The sequence below is a fragment of the Camellia sinensis genome, chromosome 6, assembly GCF_055761805.1.
Source record: "Camellia sinensis isolate YWXY chromosome 6, ASM5576180v1, whole genome shotgun sequence".
Lineage (NCBI taxonomy): Eukaryota > Viridiplantae > Streptophyta > Magnoliopsida > Ericales > Theaceae > Camellia > Camellia sinensis.
Window position 1 is genome coordinate 172,699,048 of NC_138966.1, and position 14,408 is coordinate 172,713,455.

Sequence of the window (14,408 nt, forward strand, 5' to 3'; positions counted from 1 at the left end):
CAAACGATAAACTCCACATACAGCACATGGAGTAAACCATAAAGTGAAATTTGCCCAATTCATTTAATTTTTGAATCCTGCATCTCGAGCTAGCATGTTACTACTGAATGCATACATAAAGGGAAAGGGATAAACATGTGTTGAAATTTTCAGAAACTGATAATGTAAACAATCTAATAACACACAATGAGCAACTAATTTAAGGAGTGTGAATAAAAAGATGCATTGAAATCAAATTTTTTCTTCAAATAGAAGGCAAAAAAGATGGATCTTTTACTGTCTTATGACACTAAAAAAATGTAGATAGATGAGTGGAATATATAACTATTTATTAACAAAATTATTAGGTGAAAGAACAAAACTTTTGGATTTTCTTTTGCAAACTAGAACAAGGGCACAAGCCTTGTAAATACTTCTTTGTAGCACTCATAGATTCAAAACAAGCACAATCCATACTTCAATAGAAACAGAACCTCAAATGAGAGCAGAACAACACTTGAAGCCTCTCTCTGTTGCATCCATCGAAATCTTGTCATCTTAGACTCATGGACATGGTTACTATGCAATGGGTTGTGGACTTTGAAGTTTGCAGTCTCCATCTCAACTTTTATTGAGCAGCCCATTTTTTGTTTCTGCAATTCTTGATTCGTCAGCGACACGTACTGATTTATCGATCAAAATCAAGATAGCAGATGGGCTGTCCCTTCAGTAGAATCTATTGATGAAATGCTATGAACAACAATCATTCCTTCGTGGAGAACCATACTCACATTGATTCATCTGCATTATCACTACCCATTGAACTCGTTATTTTATTTTCCTCATTTTTACTTTCGTTGAGCATAGGATATTTCCTTTCTAAAACAAGATAGGAGGATAAGAATATGATGGCTCTAGTTACAATGATATCAAGACGTTCCAAGTGTTTGTGTGTGTGTGAGAGAGAGAGAGAGAGTATACAAGGATATAGATTCACTCACTTGAGGTTATTTAACTCTTATCGGTCTACTCCAGACTGATTCACAAACTAGAGAACTAATAACTTTGAGGTCCTCTTCTCATTCTACACCAATCATATATATAGGTGCTCAAAACGAAAGTAATCTTAAAAACTAACCATTGTGGAGAAACCAGCCGTTGGAGAGAAATAACCCATGAAAGATAGCCGTTAATAGAATACAAAAAATTAACCATTAGAGCTGTTGTAGAGAAACTAGCCGTTGGGGAGAAACTAGCCAAGAAAGATAGCCATTCACAGAATACAAAAACTAACTATCTAAGAAGTACAGACACTTCTAAAAAGGTGGTATGTCTGTGTCAGACACTGACACTCCTCAGACACTTCCCAACACGTATCCAACATTCATCCAAATGTGTCTTAATTTTCAAAAAAAAAATATAGGCTCGGACAATCTTTAGACATTTGGAAGACACACGTGTCCATTGCTTAAATACACATGTCGTGTCATACAAATTTTTAATATAATCATATCGTATCCATGTCATATTTGTATCACGTGTCCATCCTTGCTTCTTAGCTAACCATTGGAAGCTAAACATTTAAAGACAAAGAATTCACAGAAACAAACTTCTATAATATTGAATTCAGAAACTAGTTGTTGGGTGGATATTATCACAAACTATGCAACATCAATATAATGGAACTGTAGGAGATCAACCCAAAATGAGTTGGCAAGCCATGAGGCTTGAGTTGGCAGCCATGAGGCTTGCCATGCGCCAGCAACAAAGGAGAAAGCATGGAGTTGGCCATGTGAAGTCATCACATGGTGGGACAAAGCTTTCAACTGGACAGTAGCTCAAAGGAGAATATTGGGCTGGCAGCCAACACACCCATGAGGCCTCCTCCACCTTCTGTTTTGGTGTATAAAATGGAATGATGATGGTGAGTTGAATACACGGCAAACATAGCAAGCAAGAGAGAAACACACTGCTGAGAGAGAGGCACAAAACAGAGAGAGCTAATGAGAGCTATATTCTGTTTGTGTATTAGAGAGTGTGAGAGAGTGTGTTATATAGAGAGACAGTGAGTTGAGAGTGTGTAATCTCCTCCATTTGTTGATATATAACAACATCGCTCCCGTGGACGTAGGCCGGTTTGCCGAACCACGTTAAAAGTCTTGTGTTTTTGCTTGTGAGTGTCCCCTGGTGTGCCCAAGATCCGCAACAATTGGTATCAGAGCCCGGGTGGAGAAAAATCGAGTTTTTTCCGAAAGTGTCCAGATTTCGAAGTGGTTGAAATCCACTTTTGAGCATACCAGAAGGAAGGTCAGGAGGAGAGGAGTCCAAAACTTCAAACCACAGGCCAATCGGAGCTCTAACGCGCCGCCACGCGCCACCTGAATATCGAGAGTGAAGGCCACTCTCACCCACGCGCCCCACGCGCCGACGAAGGAAGAAGACGAGTGGGGGCGCGCGTGAAGCTGACGTCAGGCTGACGTCATCCTGAGCCGAGCCGAGCCGTCGAGCCGTTGACCGCGCCGCTGACCAGGCCGAGCCGCGCCGCCAGCCAAGCCGCGCCGCTGAGCCGCCGTTGACCGCGCCCCTGCGCCGTTGACCGAGCCACTGACTGCGCCGTTGACCAGCCGATCCGGAGGAATTATCTGGTGCTTCTCAGGCGCACCAAATTCAGCAGATCTGAACCGTTGAAACTGTTTTGGCTAGATCTAGGCCATTCGGAGTCCGTTTTTGGCGATCCAATAGTGAGTTCCAACTATTTGGAGTATTCCGGACACATCCGTACGGTTAGTTTTTGAATCGGAGGCATTCAAACTCTTTTGGCTAGATCTAGGCCATTCGTAGTCCGTTTTTTGGCGATCCAATAGTGCGTTCCAACTATTTGGAATATTTCGGACCCATCCGTACGGTCAGATTCTTAAATCGGAATTTCTTTAAAAAGGGAAGAAATTTACAATGGCAGGAAAAGGCGCAAGTTTCATGATTGAGCCTTTTAATGGCAGTAATGACTTTACCCTGTGGCAGCAAAGGGTGAAAAACATTTTAACACGAGAAGGTCTGGTGAAAGCTCTTCTCAAAAAGTCCAACAAACCGGAAGACATGAAGGATGACAAGTGGGAGGAGTTTAGGGAATTGGCAAACAGTACAATTTAGTTGTATCTCGGGAACAACACACTCCGGGAAGTCATCAGTGAAGTAGATCCGGCGGAGCTATGGGCAAAGTTAGAGATGAGGTACAAGTCAAAGTCTTTGACAAACCGGTTATCTCTGAAGAGGCAGCTATATACACTTAGAATGCCAGAAGGTGCGAACCTCACAGAACATCTGGACGAGTTCAATAGGATCACAATGGAATTGGACACCATTGGAGACAAGACCCAGGAGGAAGATAGGGCTATGATCTTGCTGGTCTCTCTACCTGCATCATATGAGCATCTCAGAACAACTCTATTGTACGGGAAGGATGCTCTTGGACTGGATGAGGTGATTGCTACGCTCATTTCTCATGAGTCGATGAAGAAACAGGAAGGTAGCAGTAGCAAACACCCAGAAGGAAATGCCATGGTTGCCTCAGAAAATGAGCAAGGCAGAGGTAGGTCCAATGATAGACGGGGTAGATCCAAATCAAGAGGACGTTCGCAAACAAGGTCAGGCTTCAGGAGAAAGTGTTATTACTGTGATCAGGAGGATCACCTCATAAAAGACTGTGCAAAGCTCAAGGAGGACAAGGCACACAAGGAACAGGCGAGCTCATCAAATGTCGCTGCTGCAGTAAATGCTAAGGATGAGTATGCATTTACAGTTTCGTCGAGTATGACGAAACTTGACTGGATCTTAGATTCCGGAAGCACATATCATATATGCATGGATAAGAAACTTTTTTCTACCTACCAAGCCAAGGATGGAGGTATTGTTCGAGTGGCTAACAACACTGTGAGTAAGATTGTTGGCATGGGAACAGTACGGCTGAGAATGGAAGATGGAAAAATTTTCACGTTGGATGGAGTCCGACACGTGCCAAGACTGAAGAAGAATCTAATTTCCTTAAGTATGCTAGACATGAAGGGTTATAGCTTCACATCTAGCAAAGGAAATCTCAAAGTCATCCATGGAGATACGGTGATGCTACATGGACGACTGGAGGGGAATCTGTACAGGCTTGTGGAGAAGGTTGTGACAGACGGAGCTACTGTCACTTACCGGGCAAGACGTACAAGACATGCACAGAAGAGACATAGGGCCCAGCAGACATGGCAACCAAAGTGTACAAGAACGCATGGAGGCAGTTCGGAGGTGCACAAGACGGAGCCATTGCGGCCAATTTTAAAGACAGCTCAGAGCAAAGAGACCAAGACAGCAAAGCATGTCCCAGGGAAGAAAGTTTTTTTTGCTCCTGAATTAGAGACATATTGGGATCTCTCCAAGACTGGATGGAAGGGAGAGATGCCATCTCAAAGAGTTGCAAAGTAAGCTTTGCATGGCACCCCAGTGAGGGGGTGCCGGGCACTCCAGGCAGGGGGTGCTATTATGGATCACCTCATATGGGTTGAGGGGGTGATTTGTAGGAGATCAACCCAAAATGAGTTGGCAAGCCATGAGGCTTGAGTTGGCAGCCATGAGGCTTGCCATGCGCCAGCAACAAAGGAGAAAGCATGGAGTTGGCCATGTGAAGTCTTCACATGGTGGGACAAAGCTTTCAACTGGACAGCAGCTCAAAGGAGAATATTGGGCTGGCAGCCAACACACCCATGAGGCCTCCTCCACCTTCTGTTTTGGTGTATAAAATGGAATGGTGATGGTGAGTTGAATACACGGCAAACATAGCAAGCAAGAGAGAAACACACTGCTGAGAGAGAGGCACAAAACAGAGAGAGCTAGTGAGAGCTATATTCTGTTTGTGTATCAGAGAGTGTGAGAGAGTGTGTTATATAGAGAGACAGTGAGTTGAGAGTGTGTAACCTCCTCCATTTGTTGATATATAACAACATCGCTCCCGTGGACGTAGGCCGGTTTGCCGAACCACGTTAAAAGTCTTGTGTTTTTGCTTGTGAGTGTCCCCTGGTGTGCCCCGAACCACGTTAAAAGTCTTGTGTTTTTGCTTGTGAGTGTCCCCTGGTGTGCCCAAGATCCGCAACAGGAACAAGTACATTACATATAAAAATACATTAAAGGAACATATTAAATTTCTGGGATTAGTTTTTGGTAAAAAACTAACATCGGCATAATGATATGCTAAGTACTGAAAAAGATTACATTACCAGGTTAACATGTTCCCCATAAAGCGAAGAAGCATCTTGAAGCAATCAAATTCACATACATAAGCTTCATTGTGCAATAATGTATGTTGCAGTTAATTGGTACTTGAAGGATTTGCCAGTGCCATTACGAGTTTCTAAGTAGTTTAGTTGAAAAACATTGTTCATTAAGGGCAAACTTAATGATATTCAATGAAACAAATTGGGCAGAGTAGTTTTAGAGTGTGTATTACAGATTTCGGTTTGTTTACTTCATTTGTATAGTACTTATATGTTTTGATTTTTATTGTTTATAAAAGTGGTTTTTATATTTGAATGCGAATTGATGAATATTTTTACATATCATGTTTTATATTTGTGAATATATGTGGTTGTGTGGATGTTAAGTTTGAGAAATATAATACATGATGCAAACTAGTAATAACAACTTAATTTGACAATATTCAAAAAAAAAAAAAAAAAAACAAACAAACAAACAAACTTCCTTCCAGAGAATTTGATATTTTTTAACACCAAAAGGCCATTCCAGGCAAACCTGCCATTGCAAAAGTCACTTTTTCACATGGGAAACAAGTAAGCATATAAAATAAAGAAAAAAACCATTATTTGGGGTGGCAACCTTGCCTTCATAGAAGCCTACTCTTTTGCAACAAAAAAAAAAAAATGACTATTTGAGAAAAAAAAATTACCAACACATAGAGGGGTGCAAGTAACACTTGCACCCTACAGCCTATCATTTGCACCCTACCATAGACACACTTTCATTTGCCACTCCAAAAAACCATTATTTGGGGTGGCAACCTTGCCTTCATACAAGCCTATTCTTTTGCAACAACGAAAAAAAAATGAATATTTGAGGAAAAAAAATTACCAACACGTAGAGGGGTGCAAGCACAGCCTTTCATTTGCACCCTATCATAGACGCACTAGCACAACCATCCTATTTGTAATTTTTTTTCTATCTCCCACCTACATGTAACTCCCCTTAAATAATATTATGACAACATAGTATCTTCATAAAAACTCAACTATCTATGCCATCGCAAAAGGTTGGAGATGGCATTCCTGCTGTTCCAAATGCTTTTGGTAACCCTGGACTATCGCAATGTGCAATTGCAATATATATAAATATATTCCTTACAGCAAAATACGTATTTGTGACAGTAGAACATACGTTTCCTAGTAGTGAATGTGCAAGGTCCTTCATAAAGTGAGTTTGGCAACCAAGAGAGCAATCACATGATTGACTGTTTTCAAAGTTATAAAAAAAATCAAATTTTAAAAAAGAAAAAGAGAAGAAGCAGGTTTTGAGATCGTTTCATTAACAAATCCTAATTACATGTGAATCAGGATTGGAAACAAGATTAATGGCACCATGTTAATTATCAAAATGGAGCAGTAAGAATGGAAGAAGAATCAACATCAGGTTGAAGAAAAACAAAGGCGGAATTAACCATAGTTTCGATGAATTTATATGAATGAAAGCAAAAAGAAGATACAGATACTTCTTCTTCTTCTTCTTTTCTTCTCTATGGCTCTGATACCTAGTAGGAAGAGTAACAACTGTAGGCACCCCATTTATTAAAAGATTGCTTAATATAAAACATTTTCTCAAAGGAAAGGGTGAAGAACAAGAAAGATAAAAGAAAAATTAAAAAGGAAGAGAGCTAGTTTTTGCCAGAAAGATAAAGCTTTTCTCATGACAGTATAATTGGCAATGTTCTTTCATTATTCCTTGCCATATAGTACATTTATAAGAATGTAGATATATATATATATATATATATGTATATGAGTGGAATAAATAAGTATTTGCTAACAAAGTTATTCAGGTGAAGGAACAGAGCTGGTTTTCTTTTCCAAAGTAGAACGAAGGCACAAGCCTTCCCAAATACAACTTATTTTGCAGCTACTCATAGATTCAAGACAAATATAATCCAAATACTTCCACAGCATCAATACAAATCTGAATAAATAGCGACAAACAATTTTTAACTGTTTAATCCAACCATATCTCGTCATCATTGCAGTCATATTCAAAAGCTGGGATGGTATGTAATAAGGCTGTTGAATATCAATTTTACAGTTTCCATACCCAACTTCTATTGTGCAGCCCCATTTTTGTTTCAACAATTGTTGATTCGTTCGAAACGTGAATCTTCTTGTCATTCTAAATCAACAGAGCAGATGGACTCTCTCAGACAAAATCTATAGATGAAATGCTAAGAAATATCTTTGTTTCGTGATATACCAAATGAACAAACTGTTAGGCATAAACATGTATTGAAATTTTTAGAAAAATTATAATGTAAACAATCTAATAAAACACACAATGAGCAACTAATTTCAGGAGTGAATAAAAAGATGCATTGAAATCAAACATTTTATTCAAACCGGAAGCAAAAGATGGAGTTTTTACTGTCTTCATGACACCAAAAATGTAGATAGATGAGTGGAATAAATAACTATTTATTAACAAAATTATAACGCGAAAGAACAAAACTTTTGGATTTTTCTTTTGCAAACTAGAACAAAGGCACAAGCCTTGTGAATACCACTTCTTTGTAGCACTCACAGATTCAAAACGAAGCATAATCCATACTTCAATAGAAACAATAGAAACAGAAGCTCAAATGAGAGCAAAAAAACACTTGAAGCCTCTCTCTGTTGAATCCATCGAAATCTTGTCATCTTAGACTCATTGAGATGGTTACTATGCAAAGGGTTGTGGACTTGCAATTTTGCGGTCTCCGTCTCAGCTTTTATTGAGCAGCCCATTTTTGTTTCTGCAATTCTTGATTCATAAGTGACACGTACTGATTTATCGTTCAAAATCAAGATAGCAGATATGCTCAACTAGAATCTATTGATGAAATGCTACGAAAACGATCATTCCCTCGTGGCATACCAAATATACTCTTTTTGATTCATCTACATTGTCGCTACCCATTGAACTCATTGTTTTATGTTCCTTGTTTTTACTTTCGTTGAGCATATCCGTTCTGAAACAAGATGGGGGGATAAGAATTTGATGGCTCTACTTACAAAACAATCAAGACCTTCCGAGTGTTTGAGAGAAAGAGTAGAAGGATATAGATTCACTCACCAGAGGTTATTTAACTCTTGTCAGTCTACTCCAGACTGATTCACAAACTAGAGAATTAACATCTCCATGAGGCACGTCATATCACAAGAAAGAAAGACACAACTCTGAGGTCCTCTTCTCAATGCTCAAAACGAAAGTAGTCATTTAAAAACTAACCGTTGAGGAGAAATTAGCCGTTGGGAAGAAATGACCCATGAAAGATAGCCATTCATAGAATACAAAAACTAACCATTAAAACCATTGTGAAGTAACTAGCTGTTGTGGAGAAACTAGCTGCCGTGGATCTAGCCACGAAAAATAGCCATTCATAGAATACAAAAACTAAACATCTAAGATGTAGGGACACTTCTAAGAAGGTGGCATGTCCATGTCATGTACGTGTCAGACATTGGAACTCGTCGGACACTACCCAACACGTGTCGGACACTCATCTAAACATGTCTTTTTTTTAAAAAAAAAATTATCGACTCAAACACTTGGGAGGACACGTGTCCATTACTTAAATATTGTTCTACAATTTTTTAATATTGTCCTACAATTTTTTGATATTGTCAAGTTGGCTTGTTTGTGTCGTATTCGTATCTGTGCTTCTTAGCTAACCGTTTGAAGCTAAGCATTTAAATACAAAGAATTCATGGAAACAAGATTTTATAATATTGAAGTGAGAAACTAGCCGTTATGTGGATATTATCGCAAATTATGCAACATCAGTACAATGGACCAACAACATTACACACCAAAAAAAAAACTAAAGTATATATATTAACAGAACAAACTAGATTTTTGGGATTAGTTTTTGGTAAAAAAAACTAACATTTACATAATGATATGTCTTGTACTGGAAAAGATTATATAAAGCGAATAAACACCTTGAAGCAATCATATTAATATCCATAAGCCTTCATTGCACAATAATGTACAACATAGTTAATTTTTTTTTTTTTTGATAAATATGTTGAAAATAAAAAATAAAAAAATAAAAATTTTACAGGCGGTTGAATATCAATTTTACAGTTTCCACACCCAACTTCTACTGTGCAGCCCATTTTTTGTTTCAACTATTCATCCCAAACAAGAATTTTCTTGTCATTCTAAATCAACATAGCAGATGGAATCTATCTCAGATCAGATAGTGGCCCTGTTTGGTAGAACTTATTTTCAGCTTATTTCAGCTTTTAACTTAATTTAAGCTATTTTGATGTGTTTAGTTTAACTTAACAACACAACTTATAACTTTTTGTAGGTCAAAAATCAACTTATTCTTTGAGTGGGAGAGGAGAAGCTTAATTTATAAGTCAAAAATCAGCTTATGTTCACAGTTCTAAGTTATAAGCTGTTAAAGTATAAGCTATAATCACTTTCCTACAGCTCTACCAAACGGGGCCAGTATCTATCAATGAAATGCTATGAACAATGATCTTCATTTCATGATGTGCCAAATAAACTAACCACTGGAAGCTAAATATTTAGAAACAAATAATTCATTGAAACTAGCCTTTATGATATTAGATTCAAAAAGTAGCCGTTGAGTGGATTGCATATTTAAATATAAGTCATGCTAACATCAGCTATATCATGTAACAGAATATTGAACAATATTCCAAGGTAAATAACAAAAATAAAAAAAAAAACACTGAAAGGCTACATTTGCTTCCCAGAACCAGTTTTTGGTAACACATTAACATTTCCAAACGACCCAACAAAAATATATTAATGATTATATCATTGCATTGGCATGCTTGCATAAATAGAAACAAAATTCAAATTTTTCGAATATTAAAGACAGATGCACCTTCAAACCATATTTCCATATTTCACGTCTTCAATGCGCTATGATATTCACTGGAGTAGTGTTTTATACATTCAAAATTCAAATTCTATGTTTAGCACCCACAAACCATAAGCGGGTTTGTGTGCTTATTTCCAAATATCAAAGGACAAATTGCAGAGAGAGCAAATCACCAAGTGAAATTCGCCAAATTCATTTAATTGTTGAATCCTGCATATCGAGCTAGCATGTTGCTCGTGTATGCATACATATAGGGAGAGGAATATTAATCCAAGTGGATAAACATGTATTGAAGTTTTTTTGAAACTTATAATGTAAACCATCTAATAGCACACAATGAGCAACTAATTCAAGGACTGGTGAATAAAAAGATGCATTGAAATCAAACATTTGTTTCAAACAGAAGGCAAAGACCATAAAAATAGAGAGAGAGAGAGAGAGAGAGAGAGAGAGAGAAGCTACCTTTTGATAAAAAGATGGAGCTTTCACTGTCTCATGAGTCATGACACTATAATTGCGAACATGTTTTCATAACTACTTGCCGTTGGCATTTATAAAAATGTAGATAGATGAGTGGAAACTATTTATTAACAAAATTATTAGGTGAAAGAACAAAACTTTTGGATTTTCTTTTGCAAACTAGAACAAAGGCACAAGCCCTGTAAATACAACTTCTTTGTAGCACTCATAGATTCAAAACAAGCATAATCTATGCTTCAATAGAAACAGAAGCTGAAATGAGTGCAGAAAAACACTTGAAGCCTCTCTGTATTGAATCAATCGAAATCTTCTCATCTTAGACTCGTTGAGATGGTTACTATGCAATGGGTTGTGGACTTTCAATTTTGCAGTCTCCATCTCAGCTTTTATTAAGCAGCCCATTTCTGCAAATCTTGATTCGTCAGTGACACGTACTGATTTATCGTTCAAAATCAAAATAGCAGATGGGCTCTCCCTTAACTAGAGTCTATTGATGAAATGCTATGAACAACGACCATTCCCTCGTGGCGTACCAACAAAGAAGCACGGACACTTCTAAGAAGGTAACGTATCCGTGTCGTATCCGTGTCGGACACCGACACTCTTTGGACACTTTCCCGACACGTGTCCGACACTCTTTAAAACGTGTCCTATTTTTTAAAGACCCGGACACTCTTTAGACACTTGGAGAATACATGTGTATCTCTTAAACACACGTGTCTATCAATTAGACACATGTGAAACCAATTATAAGTTTGAACAAAACAACTTAAGATACAATAATAAAACAAAAATCATATAAATTCATAAGAATTATTGTCATATTTAATATTTTTATTATCTTTGAATGATATATTCATATATATAACATATAATAAATATATAAAATTATATATTGTTAAAACTTACCATCACCTACTCCACCTACTACACCTACCACCACCTACTCCACCTACTCCACATACTACCTACCTACCTATTCTTCTCTTCTATATATAAGAATCATTGTAAACATAACAGATATCAATCAATAATAATACATATAATTTATTCTCTCTCTTTCTCTATACATTATTTCTTACATGGTATCAGAGCAAGGTTAAGAAACTAGTAATTCTGCTTCACCGGCGGGCGGCAGCCTCGCCTTGGCCGCCCGCCGGACCTCTACACATACCTTCACTTCGATTCAGAAGAGGAAGATTGTCATTACAGTGATAATATTGTTAGCCCTAAGCCTCCACAGCTATTGGAACAAGACCTGTTCTGGGAGAGGTCAAGCTATCAAAAGAACAAGAAAACCCCTTATTCCATAGTCTCGAAACAGACCCATCTTTGGGTGGGGCTCGGAGAGCCGCCGTGGAGTGGTTGCTGAAGGTCAACGCCCACTACTCATTCTCTGCTCTCACGGCGGTCCTCGCCGTGAACTACCTCGATAGGTTCCTCTTCAGCTTCCATTTCCAGAGAGAGAAACCATGGATGACCCAACTTGCTGCTGTGGCTTGTCTCTCGCTTGCTGCCAAAGTTGAGGAGACTGAAGTCCCACTCCTATTAGACCTCCAGGTGGAAGATAGTAGGTATGTTTTTTGAGGCTAAACCAATTCAGAGAATGGAGATGCTGGTACTATCAACTCTTCATTGGAAGATGAATCCTGTGACTCCACTCTCATTTCTTGATCACATTACAAGGAGGTTAGGTTTGAAGAACAGACTTTGTTGTGAATTTCTCAAGAGATGCGAGTCAATCCTCCTCTATATCATTTCTGATTCTCGGTTTACGCGACTTCTTCCCCCCATCAACCACCGTCCTTCCAGATCTGGTCAGATCGAGTTCGTCTTGGCTTGGATCGCAAGATCAGAGCACACGAAATCTACGCCGATTCCGTTGAGATCTACACCTTCGGCTATATCAAGGTCTTGTTTGGCTCTCAACATCAAGGTTTGGTTCGGCTTCATCGAGATCTACTTGCTCCATTGACTTTGGGCTTCAGCCACTCCAACAATCACCTTCTCCCTTTTTGAATAAAGCCACAAAATTACACAAAACCAATTTTTTTTCGTTTTATTATTATCATCATCATCATGTTCCCCACTTTCTCTCTCTCATTTTTTCACTTTCCAACCCACCGGGGCACATGCTTTCGTCATTAATATATTATTATTATTATTAAAAAAAATAAAAAAAATAAAAAAAAATACCAAACCCATTGCAGGTTTTCACAAAACCGTGGGCCAAGAAACTCACGTACACCAATCTCCTTTTTCCCTCACTCTCTCGTTTTGATTTCACATATATTCTTATTATTTCTTTCTTTTTTTATTTTTCTTTCACTTTATTTTTAATCTTTTTTCCATTATTATTTCTTTGCACAAAAAAAAAAAAAAAAAAGACGACGAACTGCACACCAAACTCATTTTATTCATGTCGGGGCTCACCCCGATCACCATTTTACACCACAAAAAAAAAAAACAAAAAAAACAAAAAAAAAAAAAAACAAAAAACAAAAAAACAAAAACAAAAACAAAACCACTACATCCACAGGCGGGATTTTTCTTCTCTACTCTGCCGCCGGTCTCTTCTTCTTGCCTCCGTCCTGAGCGGCCCTTGACGGTGCTGCCTCCGTGTTTCCCACGCCACCGAGCACGTTCACTCCCCCCTGCTCCTCCACTACAGCATATGGCGGACCTCCAAATCGGAACATAACAGTGGCCTTCCGCTTCAGCTCCTTATTTTCCGTCTTTAGCACACTTATCTCTGCTCGCGCATCCTTATACATGCGCTGGAGCAGAGCCAGTTGGGCGTTTAACTGCTGCACCTCATTTGTCCTACTCTGCAGCCGGTGCGACAAGTTTGTGACCACAGTCATGGTTTCCACACATGACTTCAATGTATACTGATTGGCTTCAATATCCGTTTGCACTGCCATTTTTTGCTCCGCAGACCGCATAGGAAAGTTCAACGGCGCAAAACCAGAGGCGCTTGGTTGCGGTTCAAGGGCCACCGCACCAATTATTTCTCTTGTGGACTCGTTCAGGTCTGGAAAAAGCGTGAGCAGACCACGGGAAAAGGAGGCCATGTTCTGGGTAGCTGGACGGGTAGAAGAGGCCATGTTATGGGTTACTGAGTGTTTCAGAGACGGGTTGGTTACAGAGTGTTTACAGAGTGTTTCAGAATGCCAATGTTCAGCGGTTTCAGACTGGTTTGCACAGCCTCCGCCTCAACCTTGGTTTAAATAGCCAGGGCAGATACGCGCCACTTGACGCCAGACGACAAAACGAGCGCGCCAACCAAGGCGGTTACGCGCCTCGCCATAATGTCCGGCACACCTTTTTATGGATTGGGCGCGCCTTTTGATGGCTCGCCGCTCGATGATTTCTGTCTGGCACGACTTTTGATGAAGTGGGCGCGACTTTTGAGGGCTCGATATCTATATATCCATGTATATATATTTGGGCAGCCTATATACACCATCATCCAGTGTATTCTACAACGGTCCGGCATGACCACATAAAACTGTCCCGACATTGATTCCGGTTAGCTTTTCCAACGGTCCGACATGACCCATAAACTGTCCCGACATTTGATTCCGGTTAGCTTTTACAACGGTCTGACATGACCTCGTCACCTGTCCAGACTTTATCTGCTACAACGGTCTGCCACAACCATCCAGTGTCCTCTACAACGTTATGACACCACCATACAGTGTCCTCTACACCGTTATGACACCACCATACAGTGTCTTCACCAACGGTCTGACACGACCATACAGTGTCTCCTATCCTCTTTTATTTTTATGTATTTTCT

At 39.1% G+C, this 14,408-nt stretch overlaps 1 pseudogene; it reads left to right on the top strand.

Annotated features, from left to right (window-relative positions):
- Positions 1–11,723: 11,723 nt before the first annotated feature.
- Positions 11,724–12,621, top strand: LOC145793820 (cyclin-D3-1 pseudogene; annotated as a pseudogene).
- Positions 12,622–14,408: the final 1,787 nt, after the last annotated feature.